The sequence below is a fragment of the Mizuhopecten yessoensis genome, unplaced genomic scaffold (assembly GCF_002113885.1).
Source record: "Mizuhopecten yessoensis strain PY_sf001 unplaced genomic scaffold, ASM211388v2 scaffold10979, whole genome shotgun sequence".
In the NCBI taxonomy this organism is placed as follows: Eukaryota; Metazoa; Mollusca; class Bivalvia; order Pectinida; family Pectinidae; genus Mizuhopecten; species Mizuhopecten yessoensis.
In genome coordinates, this window is record NW_018408817.1 from 692,174 (window position 1) to 698,173 (window position 6,000).

Below are 6,000 nucleotides of genomic sequence, written 5' to 3' on the forward strand. Positions count from 1 at the left end.
GAAATCAGAAATATCCCTGGTTAGTGACACCTAACTCGAAATCAGAAATATCCCTGGTTAGTGACACCTAACTCGAAATCAGAAATATCCCTGGTTAGTGACACCTAACTCGAAATCAGAAATATCCCTGGTTAGTGACACCTAACTCGAAATCAGAAATATCCCTGGTTAGTGACACTTAACTCGAAATCAGAAATATCCCTGGTTAGTGACACCTAACTCGAAATCAGAAATATCCCTGGTTAGTGACACCTAACACAAAATCAGAAATATCCCTGGTTATAGTGACACCTAACTCGAAATCAGAAATATCCCTGGTTATAGTGACACCTAACTCGAAATCAAAAATATCCCTGGACCTTTGACACAGTCACTTCCAGTAGCTCAAATATCAAATTTCTGTTGCTCTGTTGGTCCGAATTTCAGAAGTTTATTATACTTAGAAATAAAATAAAACTACTAACTCAAAAATTTATTGTCAAATCTCTTTGGTATGAACTGTCATGGCTTGTAGATTTATTCTGTAAATGCTTAACTCATTTACCCCTGGTGTTTCATAATGAACTATTCCAACCTTTGAATTGGAAGGGTTCAAATGTGTCTTTAGGGGTTTATTTCATATTATTTTATCATCCATTATAATTCTTGTAAATGAACTAACAGCAGTGTGATTTGAAACCAACTATAAACCGCTTCCACAAAGACTGAAAGGGTTTTTTAATCATGTTTATTTTTTACTTAAGTTAGTTTCAACATTTTAGAAAATATAAACAAATAACAAATGTTCCTTTTGAAATTTTAAAGATATCTGAGAAGAGTTATACAATTGTGATAAACAAGTCAAGAGATCAGGAACTGCATGCTATGTTTGCCAAGGTTTTACAAATGACGAGTCAGGCTGTGTAGGAATTGGCTTTGGTTAATTAGTAAGTGTAACAGGAGAGGAAAAATGCCCGGCCAGACCATAGTTTGAACACGGGTCTTCCAAACTCTAGATGGACGCTCTACCACTTGAAATATCTGGTCGACAACCATCGACCCAGTCCAGTTCCGCTACAGTAAGTTTGTTAATTAATATGTCCTCAACAGTTTTCAAATATGATAACTAAGTTACAAACACCTCACGATTGCAATTTGTAAACTATCAATGTGTTTATTTCTACCTTACATCTATTCACATAGAAAATTTTGACAAAATAGTCTAAAACATTAACCATCTAGGTTTTAAACAGCAGCATGATAAATAAAAAAGAAATTTGTCAAAGAATAAATATGGCATTCACGTCAAATTTTGCACTAACGAAATTACGCAGTAAATATACTGACTGACATAACATGAAATTTGAACTTTCAACATCTATCAAAACAAAATATTTGTATCCAATATTTATTGTTATTTCCACACAAAAAAAACCTATTCAAACAATTTTTAAGTTTATTTTAAAACATTTGACCAATAGAACAGCTGATATTGGACAATGGAATGTCAGGAAACAATGGAATCAGTGTTGTCATAGAGACGGGTAGTGACAAGTGAAACAAATGAGACTGACGCAATCTGTCATCAGGTCTATCCCTCCTGGAGCCTGGTCCTACAGGGCAACAGGATGTGCATGTCAAGGGAATGCAGGCAAAAGGCATATGGGGCCTGCTTATAGGCGCCATGTCATACTGAGAAGAGGCACGACTAGGAAGAGGCACACAGGGGCTGGACATTTCAGTGAAGGAGTGTACAGGGCCAAGGAGGATACATACAGGGCCTTGCCATCTCAGTATATTCTGTGTACTGAAGAGGGCAGAGGAGTACCGGAGGAAGTAGAGGATTCTAAGTCAGAGCTCTCGTCTCTGTCTCTACTCAGCCTAGAACTGTGATGTCACGGCCTGACTTAAAGGACTGAGAGCTCTAGTCTCTGTCTCTACTCAGCCTAGAACTGTGATGTCATGGCCTGACTAAGGACCGAGAGCTCTAGTCTATGTCTCTACTCAGCCTAGAACTGTGATGTCACGGCTTGACTAAGGACCGAGAGCTCTCGTCTCTGTCTCTACTCAGCCTAGAACTGTGATGTCACAGCCTGACTAAGGACCGAGAGCTCTAGTCTCAGCTCTACTCAGCCTAGAACTGTGATGTCACCGCCTGACTAAGGACCGAGAGCTCTAGTCTCTGTCTCTACTCAGCCTAGAACTGTCATGTCATGGCCTGCCTAAGGACCGAGAGCTCTAGTCTCTGTCTCTACTCAGCCTAGAACTGTGAAGTCACGGCCTGACTAAGGACCGAGAGCTCTAGTCTCATCTCTACTCAGCCTAGAACTGTGATGTCACAGCCTCACTAAGGACCGAGAGCTCTAGTCTCATCTCTACTCAGCCTAGAACTGTGATGTCACAGCCTGACTAAGGACCGAGAGCTCTAGTCTCGTCTCTACTATAATGACATAAAGGCATATGGTACCATCAATTACTCCACAATGGTCCGATATTAAAGAATTAAGGCTTAAATTTCATGATGTCGTGATATTCGATCTGCGCCCCACGTTTACAGCAGATCATTCCCGATCAGACTTTTGACACCAGTATTCTCCAGGGATAAAGTCAGATTAAGCTTATAACTCAAATATTGGTTATAGGGGTTTGGATCAGATTAGTCTTCTTTTTCCTTTTTCTTCTAATAATCTGAAATTTCTAAAATTATTTATTATCGAAAATGTCCTGAAGAAGCCTGAAACCAATAAGTTAAACTAGTCAACTGATAAGAAATAACTTACCGGCAACACTGTAGCATGTTGTGATTAAACTTTCCTTTTTTTTAAATCACTGACAATATTCATGGTGATCCGATGCATATCAATATTTTACTAAAGATTAATTAAAAATTTCAAAACTTACAAATAATAAACATTTTCTTTCACATCATTTTCATTAGCTTGTATATAAGATGCTTCCAGTCTGTATCCAATAATCCCTCTAATACCACGTTTGTCTAGCTAATTTGTTTTCTTCTTCCTGTGCACTTTGTAATGACATCTAGTTAACGCCAAGTCATTGGAAATCCCGATTCATTAATTCCGCTGTTTGATACGCGAAGTCCTTCACATGCATGCATGCAAATGCATGTGATTGACACGCGTCCATTTTGCCCTAATGAGAGCCTTTGGTTTTATACAGGAAATGTACGAGATATAAAGCCCTTCCTGAAAAGGCAATGACAAATCTGTCCCCTGATCAAATAAACCTCCACTTGACCCTGTCGTGACCAAACTGCCCAATGGTCATCTGAGAAAGAAATTACTCCTCTCGGGTGATATCAGGCAATGATAGAAAACTCTCTGCTAGGTTTAAACCAACTGAAATGATTTCATTTCACTTTTTCTCATTACAATCATCGCCTTGTTTTATTAATTTGTCTCCAATGTCAGCTGTTAAATGAAAGGTCGTGACCTCCTGTTACCCACAAGTCATTGCTGTACATAGGACGATCATGACCTCAGGTTTCCAAGACGATATTTGAGTGAGAGAGGACAGCGAAATCCTAGATATAAAGCTAAATTCAAAACAGACCTACAAATGTTATATACTGTTTCTTTCCTGAATCAAATAATCATCTGAAATTTCGGAGCATAATTAACAGATATTTTCGTCCTTGTTATCCTGCGTATAACCTAAAACAACACCATGTGTCCTGTTTACCAGTTTGGGTTTGATAATATATATATTAATCTTATAATGGCTATTCTCCCAAAAATAGACGTTTTCAGGTTATACTGTATAAAAAGACAACACAGAACGTTACGACATTCACTTCACCATTAACATCGTCAGGTAATCACCTACAGTATAACGTAAAATTTAACAACGGAGCAGGCAAAATAAAATTATTTTAGTTTTGAACAGATATGTAACATATTTTTACAATGAATCTTCATGGAGTCAAAGATTGACCGAACTTTTAATTTCAAAACGAACTCAAGCCATTGAACATTTGCAATTTTGATTGTGTGTTGATGCATGCTTTCTTTTCTAATCATATTCTCACAAAGGGGTAGCAATACTTTCTCATGAGTGTGAGGGGATGTGTGTATGAAAGGGGGGGTGAGGGGGGTGAGGAAGAGAGGGAGAAGGGGGGAGAAAGAGGAGAAGGGAGTTGGGGAGGAAGAGGAGAACGGNAGCTCTAACATGTTAAGTCACCGACACCATCTGTGTGATATGTGAATTAAAATGTGAAGCCCCACAGGACGTAACTCTCCTTCTATCCCTTGAGGGGCCCCAAGAGACCAGGCAAATTCAGTTATATATTTGTTACAGCTAATCAGAAAATCTAGGTGATCATGAAAGGCCCCTGAGGGAGAATCTCACATGTCATTCTCATAGATCCCTTCAGGGGTCTGCAGGGAACATTAATCGTCAGATGGTATTTCAATCAAGGGATTGCTTAGTGATAATTGTCAGGATCTGTTACACCGACCTTTGAACTTGGTCAATTGGTCAAAAGGAGTTTATCTCCAAATTTGCAAGTAATGATTGGGTGAAATTTGTTCTGCCCATGTCCAGGGTTAAACAAATGCTGAAGTGTGACATTATCATGTTTACTAATTAGCTGGCTATGACCTTCCACTTCAAGGTGAAATAATAACCATTCAATTTTATCTTCTTGTTTAGAGAGCTCGAAAATAAGTTAAGCTCTATAATGAAAACGCTGATTGGATAAAATCATTTAGCACTTTACCGGAGTTCCACTAAGCTGACTTGGGACACTTGGACCATTTAGCCTTAAGCTGTGATGGGTGATCCAACTCTTGATTGTGTGATAGTCAGTGAAACCTCTCTTAGTTACGGATGAATTTCAAATGTATCTGCTTAATAATGTATCACACTGTCAGTTGGTCAGTCAGCCTTTAATTATCATACAGAGTTAACTCATTCACCCCCGAAGACACATTTGACCTCCTCCAATTCAAAAGTTGGAATAGTTCATTATGAAATTCCAGGGGTGAATGAGTTCAGCTACTACATGGAAAACAGAAATATACAGAAAAATGTAACTTTTCACAACAGTTTTATCATTGACCTTTTCATCCTAAAACATGAAACAGAACAAATTGCATATGGTGTCAAATTTTTCAAAAATATCCGTCAAATTCTTGGCAGATTCACTATACATACATTTTCAAATATGCCAGGCAGAAAATTCATGGTTTACAGTATGATATTTACAGCTGGCTATTGGTGATCAATATCAACTGGAATTACATATATTATTTATTATATATTCAAAGTAAGCTATCCAAGTTCGTGTGGATTACCTTCAACTAGATCTGTATATATATACATTTCTATGTAAACTAAACCTGTATAATCAGGAAACCTGTATAATCTGGATACCTGTATAACCCAGACCTTCCTTTAGGTCCTAGTTTATTCATGCCTAGTTATTTCTGCATTCAAGAGAAATAACCTAGCAGCTATTATTTTCAAGGAAAATAAGATGAGTTTGGAGGTGGCATGAATCATACTTTCATAATAGATGTTGTCAATATTATGACAAACCTGTTTAATTTAGACCTTTATAGATCCAACTGTTCGTGTCAGTATTTACTACCTTGGTAATTGGGATACCTGTCTATGATGAATGGAAACATTGGTGATGACAGGGTCTGGGTAAGACAGCTTCTGTATCGATAGGTGAACGTCCATATGAAATTTACAATTTTGTCAAATCGTTGTACAATAAAGATTGCTCACTCATCACCCAGGCTAAAAAAAGGTACATTGAGGCATGCCTTTTTCATGCCTTTTTCATGCCTAAAATGTACCTTTGGCCCGAGGTACATTTTAGGCATGCCTAAAATGTACCTCTACTTCTGGGGTATTTTTAAAGTATACCTCAAATGTGCCCCGTTTGGACTCTAATTTTGTCAATGTGCCTCAAATGTGCCCCATTTGGACTCTAATTTTAAAAATGTGCCTCAAATGTGCCCCATTTGGACTTAGGTCTCTTCCACATGCCTC